Here is a 12,384-nt window from a genome sequence, read left to right as displayed (position 1 = left end):
GCGTTGTGCTGCATCTAGCAGCCAGGAACACAATCCATGTCTTCATCGTGGGCGGCAGGAACTCAACTACTTGAGCCATCACCTGCTGTCTCCAGGGTCCACACTGGCAGGAAGTTAAAATCAGGAGCCAGAGCTAGTCATTAAACTCAGGCCCTCTGATACAGAATGCACACATCTTAAGTATGAGGCCAAATGCCCAACCTTCGGAATTCTAAAATGATTTGTTGGGGCCGCCAATTGCAGTGACTGCATCCACAGGGGTGCTGGTTAGAGTTCTGGCTGCTCCACTTCCGATCCAGCTCTCTGCTATGGCCTGAGAAAGCAGTAGAAGATGGCCCAAGTTCTTGGGCCCCTGCACCTGCATGTGGGAACCGGAAGAAGCTCCTGGCTCCTGGCTTCGGATCGGCCCAGCTCTGGACATTGTGACCATTTGGGCAGTGAACCAGTGGATGGAAGACCTTTCTCTCTTTCTCTGCCTTTGCCTCTATTTAAAAAAAAAAAAAAAAAAAAAAAGACTTGTCTATCTGTCACATCCCTCTACATGTAACAAACTGACGATACAGAAAAATGAAAACAGCACTTTTCTATCACAAACTTAAAGCACAATTAAGATAGAGATGCTTCATGTTCAAATAACAGTGCCGCATACTCTATTCACTCCAAAAGTTCATAAAAATGTTGCAAGATAGGGGGCAACATGCTAAATTAATTATAAAACAATAGCACCAAGGTGTAAACTTGTATTGGCATACAGAAGTTCAATATCACAAAAGCTAACCAACCTCCATCCACATTCACAGACTCAACGATGGTTTTCTGGGTTAAGCTGTTAGCTTCATGCAAAAAAGTAGTTTCTTCTCATGCTGACTACAGTCAACACACTAAGAATGTCAACTAAACATTTAGTAAGTAAATGTGATCAAATTGAAAACATGTACAGCCTCTTGTGGGAGTTTACAAAACAAAAACTGAAACACGGCATCACTCTCCAGTTGTCACCGCTCAGTAACCCAAGCTCTCTAACTAAAGCTGCAACGGTCGTTTGTCGCCTGTGCCTGTGACTCACTCGGGTTCTCAAGACTGCCGGATTTCTGAAAATGCAGAAAGCGAAACTGGGGCATGCTGTGTGGGAAGCATCCTGGGAGTGAATGAATAAAAGAGGAAAGGAATTGGATAGAATGCTCAAACGTTCATAAAACGCAAGGCTTTCACAAAAGGTAGACTTCTGCAGAATGGAAGCCTGGGGAAAGCCCTCGGGGCTCTGAGAAGCTTTCCCGGCTCCACTCAGAGGACAAGCAGCTCAGGTGGTGTCCTAGCCCGGCTCCCCAGACAAACCCTCCGCAGCTGTGCATAACCCCCGCCTGCCTCAGAAGCAGTGCTACCTACCTCCCAAAATGCCTAGCACACGGGAGGGCCCTCAATAGGCTTCATAAAACAGGAACATTCACTCTTGTATCTGCCTTTCAGTCTACACTGTACAATGCACTCTAACAAACATTATGGCTTCTGATCCACGTACAGTCTTGTGAAGCAGGAAGGGCACTATTTGACCGATGAGTTTCTGGTTTACAAAGAGTTGCTAATTCACTAAGCCCACCCTGTATCTGTCCATCTCTGAGACAGCTTGTCCTCAGGACCTCCACACTCTCGTAACTCAGGGCTTCTGCCAGCATTTCCCTGCTTCTGCGCACAGTAAGCAGAATCGCTTCTGAGTCTTACCGGAGGGCTTCACCTACACGGAACAGTATCAAAGGCCCTTCCAGAAGTCAGTCGTTAAACACAAGAATCCTCATCTATTTTTCTGATTTTGCTCTTTCTGTACCAGGCAAGAAACTGCAAAACTCAAAATGCAGGCGTGCATGATGTCATAGGCATCATGAAGTTGCATCAATACCTGATGATGATTTAGCACAACAACGCAACACATTATGCCAAGAAGCAGAATGTCAAGCCACCGGGCGGTGGTACTGCATTAATTTCACAGGTCTTCATTAGGAAATTAATATGCAGAGTGGCTCTCCAGCTTCCTGTTGGCTCAGGTTTACATCTGTAGCAAAGGCACTAAGAAAACCTACAAACGTCTATGGAAAATGCTTTAAGAATAGAAAAACGAAAAAACGGTCAAAGAATTAGCAAATATCAAAAAAAGAGATGTCAATTTAACAAAAGCTTTGTGAAGTGCACACCACACCCATGGGTCACTACAGACCGAATGACCTATCTGTGTTGGTCTTACCAAAACCAGGAGGAGCAGGCACACAACAGCTGAGGCCCGTCAGGCTCCGCAGAGCAAAGCGCTCAGGGCTCCAGCGTGCCACAGCGCAAACCCGCTGAGGAGCCACAGGCTCGCTCCCCCTCCCCGTGTTAACCCATGATGTCATCATTCTCCCGCACAGGCAACACCAATGTGTTACAAACGGTAGCTGGTGTAGCCAAGCAAAGCTACGGCCTGCACAACTGCACACAGCACCATTCTAAGGGACGCCACCATTCCTCAGGGAACAGCCCCACGATTCCGACCGGCTTCCCCGCGTGGAAGACACCAAAGTCTTCCAGTTCACGCAGAACAACAACAACAGAAAGTTGTTCTCATCGAGGACAGCACAGCACAGCATCGCTGCCAGCAGGTGCGAGCTGGGAACCGACGTGCCCGGCCCGCCCTCCGAGGCATCCGAGCCCCGCCGCCGCAGAGTCCAAAGACCGACACGTCCCCTCCTTTTCCCAGCCCAAGTCTCGCAACGCGATGGGTTCTCCCGACCCTCAACAGCCCCCAGGTTTCCCACGAGCCGCGCGAGCGCTGAAGTTACTGTGCAAACCACCCAGACCTCACGGCCGATCTGCCTTCGCTTACACATTCGTTCCCCCCTCCACGGCTCCCTCGGCACTAACAGCCCTCGCCGGCCACAACGTGCACCTGCTGGCCTCCAGCAAGGGCATCAGCAGTCCCCACTTCTCTAGGGAAACACTCAGAAAGCCAGGAGAGGCCGCCCGCGTTTCTGCGTTACAGGCCAATTCCAATCGCCGCAGCCCCAGGTCTGCAGGGCACTCGACTCCGGCTCCTCTCGCAAGGAGCCAAAGGGCCGGGGGCCGGGGAGAAAGGCTACCCAGAGCCATCCTGGCCCGGGCCACACGCCCCTTCGCGGCCCCGGTGGCGGGATGCCTTCGCTCCCATTCCAATGGCTGGCTTGGAAAGGGGCTCGCCTCCCCGCCTCCCCCAGGGGGCCCGAGGATGACGACAGCAAGGTGCCCAGGCCAGGCAGGACCGAGCCTCCCACAGGCTGCGAAGGCAGCGCCGGACCCGAGGCGCCCGCTGCCCGCCGCGGGTCTGGGGAATAAAGGGGCAGCGGGCGCCGGCTCCCAGCCGCGGCCCCGGGAGGGGGAGAGGCCTCACCTGGCCCAGCCCGCTCCTCGCTCTCGGGTCCGCTCCGCCGGCGACGGTGGTGAGGGAGCCGGGGACAGGGCCAGAGCAGAGGCGCTCGGCCTCGGGCTGCGCTGGCAGCGCTCGGGGTTCCTCACAGCTGGCAGGACCCCGAGCCGCCCGGAGCCGCCATCTTCCCCCACTCAAACACCGCCGCCGCCGCCGCAGCTGCTGTGGCTGAGAAGACAGCGCGGAGCGCGCATGCGCAGGGGGCCGGGCGCGGCGAACACATGCGCGTGCGCGCGCGCGCACTCACGTCAGCGCGGCGGGACGGCGCGGGGCGGCCGGGGCGTGGCGCCATGTTGAGAAGGGCCGTGGTCGCCACCCGGGGTTCGTGGCAGGTGGGAGTGGCGGCGCTGGAGGGGAGCGGAACTTGAGCGCCGGCCTCCCCAGCGCCCTGAGAGCTGCCTTCAGACCTGCAGCCGCCCTCCCGCACTGTGGGCCTTGGCCAGTGGGTTGAGTCTGAGACGTAGAACCGGGCAGTGAGCACACAGGTTCCCCAAGGGCCTGGTGAGCCTGGGGAGGGAAGCCTCCCTTAGGGAAAGGAGTCACTGAGGGCAGAGCCCCCCAGCAGACGTGGAGGGAGTGGGGTTAGACAGGCGTTAACTTGCCCTTTGATTCCCAAGCTCCTGACTTAGCCCATCACCACGGGCTGGGTTCAGAAAATGCCTTTTAAGGGAGCTGTGGGGAGCAATCCGGACTAGACTAAGTTGCTCGAATTAGGACTTATTCTATGCATCTGCTCTCCCACAATATGGCGCTGGGAGAGAAGTAAACAGCTTCCGCACAGCTGCCTCCAGTTCAACCAATTAACTGTAGGACTTGCTCCTGATTGGAGAGCAGCGTACTCGGCGTGTGGGCAGCCGAGTTGGGATTGGCAGAGAAGGACTATAAAGGAGGAGAGAGACGGCATGCACCGGGAACATCTATGGGGAACATCTAAGGGAACCCGTGCAGCCCCCGAGAAAGCCGGCCGGCGGTGTGCCGCTCCCCTGCGGAAGTGGGGAATGCGGCCAGGGGGAACTGCCCTTCCACGGAGGTGGAAGGGATAGTAGCCAACCCGGGAAGAACCAGCAGCAAACCCGGGGAGGGCCGAGCAGACGAAAGAACAGCGCAGGGTCCTGTGTCGTTCCTCCACGAAGAGGGGGAGCGACATAATGGTGCCGTGACTCGGATAGGAAACCTAGCTCGGATAGGAAACGTGACTCGGATAGGAAACCTAGTTCGGATAGGAAACCTAGGACGGATATGAAACTTAGGGAGGAAGAAACGGGAAGAACTAGGGAAAATATCGGAGAGAGAAACTAGCAAACAGCCTAGGGAAAAGCCGGACGAAAAAGGAGCCGGAAGAAGCTATTGAAAGCCTAGGCATAGACTAGCAAACAGCCTAGGGAAAAGCCGGACGAAAAGGGTGCCGGAAGAAGCTATTGAAAGCCTAGGCATAGACTCGGATTCGGACTACGGGGGGAAGCTGGGAGAAATCTCTAAGGTCGAAAGCGAAAGTGAAAGCTAGAACAAACAGACTCGGACGCGGACTGTGGGGAGAGGCCAGGAGAAATGAGGGAGGAATATCGTTGGAGGAAAGTTTGGGGAAACATACCGGGTAGAGAAAAATGTTAGGGAAATTGAAGCCGCGGGGGGCAGGCCGAGGCGGAAACGAAAGCCACTTTGGGGTTCTCAAGTTAGCCCGGGAATAGGGGGCGAAAAGCTGAAACCAGAAGCTGAGACGTAAGCCAGATTGGGATCCGTCTGATTAGCCCGGGGAGCAAAGGACGGGAAGCCAAATCGTGGGGCGGAGACGTACGCTGGGTTGAATTCGCCAGGCTAGCCCGGGGAACTTAGATTGAATCCTAGTGGCGGAGACGCAAGCTACGCTGTGTTACTCGCGGAAGCCGCCGCGTGCAGAGAGAGCACGGGGCGTGAATAGATAGGGAACGGGGCTGGCGTAGGCCGTGGTTCAGACGCGAAAGGGTTAAGCGTGGAGACCGCGGAGCGCGCAAAGCCGAGCCGCGCAAAGCCGGGAAGCTGCGCAGATGAGAGAGGCGCGCGGGCTGAAGCGGCGCAGAGCCGGGAACCCGCCGGCGGGGCGAGGTGCCGGGAAGCCGCGGGGATAAGAGAAAACAGAAGTTTAGAAATGGAATGAGAGCGGGAAGCTGCGGGGATAAGAGAAACAGAAGTTTGGAAGTGGAGTGAGAGAAATGGGAATGCTGGAAGATAGAAGTGAAATGGGAGAGGTAGGAATGCCCGGAGATAGAGAAATAGAGAAAAATAAGGCCTCCCCTCAACATGCCAATTCAGAGTATGAGCCGCAGGTCACCGAAGACAGGCACGAATTAACATCAGTAAGGCCTCCCCACAAAAAGGCAATGAGAAGGCTTGGATTCGGTTTGCCTGATAGGTTTTGTAAACACCTGCAGGCAGTTCTAGCAGAGCAGAGCATGCGCTGCAGGGCACCGAACACAGGCACGCATCAGCGCCTAAAAACCTCCTCACAACATGGCGAAGAGAGGACCCGGATTCGGTTTGCCTGATGGATAGGACTTGTAAGAGCCTGTGGCAACTCTAGTGTGTGCCGCGGGACACCGAAGACAGGCGCGTATCAACGCCAAAAATAAAAAGAAAGGGGGATCTGTGGGGAGCAATCCGGACTAGACTAAGTTGCTCGAATTAGGACTTATTCTATGCATCTGCTCTCCCACAATATGGCGCTGGGAGAGAAGTAAACAGCTTCCGCACAGCTGCCTCCAGTTCAACCAATTAACTGTAGGACTTGCTCCTGATTGGAGAGCAGCGTACTCGGCGTGTGGGCAGCCGAGTTGGGATTGGCAGAGAAGGACTATAAAGGAGGAGAGAGACGGCATGCACCGGGAACATCTATGGGGAACATCTAAGGGAACCCGTGCAGCCCCCGAGAAAGCCGGCCGGCGGTGTGCCGCTCCCCTGCGGAAGTGGGGAATGCGGCCAGGGGGAACTGCCCTTCCACGGAGGTGGAAGGGATAGTAGCCAACCCGGGAAGAACCAGCAGCAAACCCGGGGAGGGCCGAGCAGACGAAAGAACAGCGCAGGGTCCTGTGTTGCTCCTCCACGAAGAGGGGGAGCGACAGGGAGCAACCTGGTGTGTAGGGGAGACCCTTACCAAGCCTGGCCGTCCTCACAGCTTGTGGCCAGGCGGGAGGGCTTCAGCTTTCACCGCCTGTGTCAACACTGGAAGCGCAGGAACCATCTGCAGACTCCTGGGGCGAACCCTGACATCTCTCGGGGCACAGGCGTGGACCAGAGCCCAGTTCCTCTCAAGCGGGGGGGGGGGGGGGGGGCGAGGCTCTGTTGAGCAGACGTGGTCGGTCCAGGAAGCACCGGGGTCCTCACATTTGAATGATGCAGAGACCCTGAAAAGTATATACCTGGAATCCCGCTGTGACACACACGGATTCAAGCAACGGAGAAAAAGTCACAGCAAAAGGGAAGTTTGACAAATACAACTGGTACAAGAAGTGTTTAAGTCACTGGCATTAAAAACTCCAAGCTTAGGGCCTGCACTGTGGCTTAGCAAGTGACGCTGGCATCCCGTATGGGTGCCGGTCTGAGTCCAGGTTGCTGGAGTTCCCATCCAGCTCCTTGCTAATGGGTGGCGGAAGGCAGCGGAAGATGGGCCACGTGCTTAGACCCCTGCACCCACGTCGGAGACTCGGAAGAAGTTCCTGGCTCCTGGCTTTGGTCTGGTCCAGCCCTGGCAGTTGCGACCATTTGGAGAGTGAACTAATGGATGGAAGACCTCTCTCTCTCTCTCTCTCTCTCTCTCTCTAACTCTGACTTCCAAATAAATATTTAAAAAAAAAACTTGTCATAGAACTTGTGCGCCCCCCACCCGTGTTAGTGCTTCCTCTCAAAAGTGCAGGTTTCGGGGCGGCGCTGTGGTGCAGTGGGTTGAACCGCTGCCTACAGTGCCAACATCCCATATGGGCATTGGTTAGAGTCCTGGCTGCCCCACTGCCAGTCGAGCTCCCTGCTAACACACCTGGTGTGGGGAGCAACTCGGACTAGACTAAGTTACTGGAATTAAGACTTATTCTATGCATCTGCTCTCCCACAATATGGCGCTGAGAAGGGAGTAACAACTTCTACGCAGCTGCCTCTCGCCAATTTGATTGACTGAGCTGCAGGAGCTGATCTTGCTCCTGATTGGAGGAGAGCAGCGTACTCGGCGTGTGGGTAGCAGAGTTGGGATTGGTGGAAGAGGACTATAAAGGAGGAGAGAGACAACATGCACCAGGAACATCTATCTGAAGGAACACCTGTGCAGCCCCCGAGAGAGCCGGCCAGCGGCGGTGTGCCGCTCCCCTGCGGAAGTGGGGAAAGCGGCCAGGGGGAACCGCCCTTCCACGGAGGTGGAAGGGTCGGTAGCCAACCCAGGAAGAACCAGCAGCAAACCCGGGGAGGGCCGAGCAGATGAAAGAACAGCGCAGGGTCCTGTGTCGTTCCTCCACGAAGAGGGGGAGCGACACCTGGGAAAGCAGTGGAAGATGGCCTAAATCCTTGGGCCCCTGCCATCCATGTGGGAGACCCAGAAGAAGCTCCTAGCTCCTGGCTTTGCCCTGGCCCAGCCCCAGCTGCTGCAGCCATCTGGGGAGTGAACCAGCAGATGGACGATTTCTCTGCCTCTCCTCTCTCTCTCTCTCTCTCTCTCTGTAACTCTGCCTTTCACATACATATAATAAATCTAAAAATGCAGGTTCCAGGGCCCTCCTGTGATCATTGCCTCAGATTCTTACTTAAGCTCCTGGAGGAATCTGATGGCTGGTAAGGATTGGAACTCTGGTCAGAGAAAGGTCAGATACCCGGCCGCTGTGCACTGAGTCTCTTAGCTCAAAGATGGCAGGCATTTTTGTCTCTGTGTGTGTGTGTGTGTGTGTGTTTAAGGTTTATTTATTTTTTTGAAAAGCAAATGACTGCAGGGCCGGCGCCGTGGCTCAATAGGCTAATCCTCCACCTTGCGGCGCCGGCACCCCGGGTTCTAGTCCCGGTCGGGGCGCCGGATTCTGTCCCGGTTGCCCCTCTTCCAGGCCAGCTCTCTGCTGTGGCCAGGGGGTGCAGTGGAGGATGGCCCAGGTGCTTGGGCCCTGCACCCCATGGGAGACCAGGAGGAGCACCTGGATCCTGGCTCCTGCCATCGGATCAGCGCGGTGCGCCGGCTGCAGCGGCGGCCGTTGGAGGGTGAACCAACGGCAGAAGGAAGACCTTTCTCTCTCTGTCTCTCTCTCTCACTGTCCACTCTGCCTGTCAAAAAAAAAAAAAAAAAGAAAAAAAGAAAAAAAAGAAAAGCAAATGACTGCAAAAGCCAAGGCTGGACCAGACTGAAGCCAGGAGCCATCTGGGTCTCCCACATGGGTAGCAGGGACCTAAGGATTTGGGCCATCTTCCACGGCTTTCCCAGGCCTGTTAGCAGGGAGCTGGACCAGCAGAAGAGACGGGACTAGGACTTGAATCGGCACTATTGTCTGGGATGCAGCATTGCAAGCGGAGTGGTACCCCTGTGCCACACACTAGCCTTCATTTGTGTCTGTTTTGTTCATTGCTTCATCCCCAGCTCCTCACGCAGAGCCTGGCACACAGGACAGACTCACTCAAAAATTGTTGAATTTAGGCCAGCGCCGCGGCTCAATAGGCTAATCCTCCGCCTTGTGGCACCGGTACACCAGGTTCTAGTCCCGGTCAGGGTGCCAGATTCTGTCCTGGTTGCCCCTCTTCCAGGCCAGCTCTCTGCTGTGGCCTGGGAGTGCAGTGGAGGATGGCCCACGTGCTTGGGCCCTGCACCCGTGTGGGAGACCAGGAGAAGCACCTGGCTCCTGCCATCGGATCAGCACGGTGCACCGGCCGCAGCGCCCCAGCCATGGCAGCCATTGGAGGGTGAACTAACGGCAAAAGGAAGACCTTTCTTTTCTCTCTGCCTCTCTCTCTCACTGTCCATTCTGCCTGTCCAAAAAAAAAAAAAATTGTTGAATTTAAAGAATGAACTGGGAATTGGCAACCAAGGGGACATTCAGTAAACAAATATGTAATGAATATATACTACATGCCAGAGCATGTGTTATGTATGGTAATGTATTTTAAAATAAAACTACAGGGGCTAGCGCTGAGGTATAGTGGGTAAAGCCGCCGCCTGCAGTGCCAGCATCCCATATGGGTACTGATTCTAGTCCTGGCTGCTCCACTTCTGATCCAGTTCTCTGCTATGACCTGGGAAAGCAGTGGAAGATGACCCAAGTCCTTTGGGCCCCTGCACCTGCGTGGGAGACCCAGAAGAAGCTCCTGGCTCCTGGCTTCAGATCAGTGCATCCTCAGCTGTTGTGCCCAACTGGGGGAGTGAACCAGTGGATGGAAGATCTCTCCCTCTCCCTCTCCGTCTTTCCTTTCTCTATGTAACTCTGACTTTCAAATAAATAAATAAATAAATCTTTAAAAAAAAAAGAGAGAGAGAGAGAGAAAGAAATGGGACAATGATCAGGCACACTCAAGTTCAGGGCAGGAGCCAAAATCGGAACCTTTCATCCGGTTAAGCATTATAAACTGGCTGAAAAATAAAAATGTGCTCACTTCGGCAGCACATATACTAAAATACAGAGAAGATTAGCATGGCCCCTACACAAGGATGACACGCAAATTCGTGAAGCGTTCCATAGTTCAAAAATAAATAAATAACAAATAAAATAAAACTACCAAGTTCTATGACTCCCTGGAGTCATAGTCCCAGTGCCCACTAGGAGAGAGGTGTGGGGAGCAATCCGGACTAGACTAAGTTACTCGAATTAGGACTTATTCTATGCATCTGCTCTCCCACAATATGGCGCTGGGAGAGAAGTAAACAGCTTCCGCACAGCTGCCTCCAGTTCAACCAATTAACTGTAGGACTTGCTCCTGATTGGAGAGCAGCGTACTCAGCCGAGTTGGGATTGGCGGAGGAGGACTATAAAGGAGGAGAGAGACGGCATGCACCGGGAACATCTATGGGGAACATCTAAGGGAACCCGTGCAGCCCCCGAGAAAGCCGGCCGGCGGTGTGCCGCTCCCCTGCGGAAGTGGGGAATGCGGCCAGGGGGAACTGCCCTTCCACGGAGGTGGAAGGGATAGTAGCCAACCCGGGAAGAACCAGCAGCAAACCCGGGGAGGGCCGAGCAGACGAAAGAACAGCGCAGGGTCCTGTGTCGTTCCTCCACGAAGAGGGGGAGCGACATAATGGTGCCGTGACTCGGATAGGAAACCTAGCTCGGATAGGGAACCTAGGACGGAGAGCAAACTTAGGAGGGAAGAAACGTGACTCGGATAGGAAACCTAGGACGGATAGAAAACTTAGGAGGGAAGAAACGGGAAGAAGCAGGAAATTACCGGAGAGAGAGACTAGCAAACAGCCTAGGGAAAAGCCGGACGAAAAAGGAGCCGGAAGAAGCTATTGAAAGCCTAGGCATAGACTCGGATACGGACTACGGGGGGAAGCTGGGAGAAATCTCTAAGGTCGAAAGCGAAAGTGAAAGCTAGAACAAACAGACTCGGACGCGGACTGTGGGGAGAGGCCAGGAGAAATGAGGGAGGAATATCGTTGGAGGAAAGTTTGGGGAAACATACCGGGTAGAGAAAAATGTTAGGGAAATTGAAGCCGCAGGGGGCAGGCCGAGGCGGAGACGAAAGCCACTTTGGGGTTCTCAAGTTAGCCCGGGAATAGGAGGCGAAAAGTTGAAGCCAGAAGCTGAGACGTAAGCCAGATTGGGATCCGTCTGATTAGCCCGGGGAGCAAAGGACGGGAAGCCAAATCGTGGGGCGGAGACGTACGCTGGGTTGAATTCGCCAGGCTAGCCCGGGGAACTTAGATTGAATCCTAGTGGCGGAGACGCAAGCTACGCTGTGTTACTCGCGGAAGCCGCCGCGTGCAGAGAGAGCACGGGGTGTGAATAGATAGGGAACGCTGGCGTAGGCCGTGGTTCAGACGCGAAAGGGTTAAGCGTGGAGACCGCGGAGCGCGCGAACCCGAGCCGCGCAAAGCCGGGAAGCTGCGCAGATGAGAGAGGCGCGCGGGCTGAAGCGGCGCAGAGCCGGGAACCCGCCGGCGGGGCGAGGTGCCGGAAAGCCGCAGGGATAAGAGAAACAGAAGTTTGGAAGTGAAGTAAAAGAGAAATGGGAATGCTGGAAGATAGAAGTGAAATGGGAGAGGTAGGAATGCCCGGAGATAGAGAAATAGAGAAAAATAAGGCCTCCCCTCAACATGCCAATTAGAAGGCTTGGATTCGGTCTGCCTAATCAAGTGAGGCGATGAGCACATGCGGGCAGCTAGCAGCTTATGCGCCGCAGGTCACCGAAGACAGGCACGAATTAACATCAGTAAGGCTTCCCCACAATACAACAATATTAAGCTTGGATTCGGTCTGCCTGATTTAAGGCGGTAAGCGCCAGCAAAGCTCGACCAGAGTATGAGCTGCAGGTCACCGAAGATAGGCACGAACCAACACTAATAAGTCTCCCCCACAATAAGGCAATGAGAAGGCTTGGATTCGGTTTGCCTGATAGGTTTTGTAAGCCCCTGCGGGCAGAGCAGAGCATGCGCTGCAGGGCACCGAACACAGGCATGCATCAGCGCCTAAAAACCTCCTCACAATGGCGAAGAGAGGACCCGGATTCGGTTTTCCTGATTGATAGGACTTGTAAGAGCCTGTGGCAACTCTAGCAAGTAGAGCAGAGTGTGTTCCGCGGGACACCGAAGACAGGCGCGTATCAACGCTAAAAAATAAAAAGAAAGGGGGATCTGTGGGGAGCAATCCGGACTAGACTAAGTTACTCGAATTAGGACTTATTCTATGCATCTGCTCTCCCACAATATGGCGCTGGGAGAGAAGTAAACAGCTTCCGCACAGCTGCCTCCAGTTCAACCAATTAACTGTAGGACTTGCTCCTGATTGGAGAGCAGCGTACTCAGCCGAGTT

General features: G+C 54.6%; 1 protein-coding gene and 1 pseudogene across 4 annotated transcripts in view; one reads left to right on the top strand and one right to left on the bottom strand.

Annotated features, from left to right (window-relative positions):
* FBXO42 (F-box protein 42) overlaps positions 1 to 3,626 on the bottom strand; it is a 112,398-nt gene extending 108,772 nt beyond the window's left edge. For 2 of the 4 annotated variants that reach the window (XM_070079234.1, XM_070079235.1), the window contains exon 1: positions 3,392 to 3,625. The gene's annotated coding sequence lies outside the window, so the exon portion shown is untranslated. Of the gene's footprint in view, positions 1 to 3,391 lie in introns of all 4 variants that reach the window. The other 2 variants (XM_051836545.2, XM_002722323.5) reach the window with 2 other exon arrangements.
* A 6,375-nt stretch (positions 3,627 to 10,001) lies between these two features.
* LOC127488245 (U6 spliceosomal RNA) lies at positions 10,002 to 10,099 on the top strand (annotated as a pseudogene).
* Positions 10,100 to 12,384: the final 2,285 nt, after the last annotated feature.

This window comes from Oryctolagus cuniculus, chromosome 7 (assembly GCF_964237555.1).
Source record: "Oryctolagus cuniculus chromosome 7, mOryCun1.1, whole genome shotgun sequence".
NCBI lineage: Eukaryota > Metazoa > Chordata > Mammalia > Lagomorpha > Leporidae > Oryctolagus > Oryctolagus cuniculus.
This window is presented reverse-complemented; position numbering and strand designations above follow the sequence as displayed.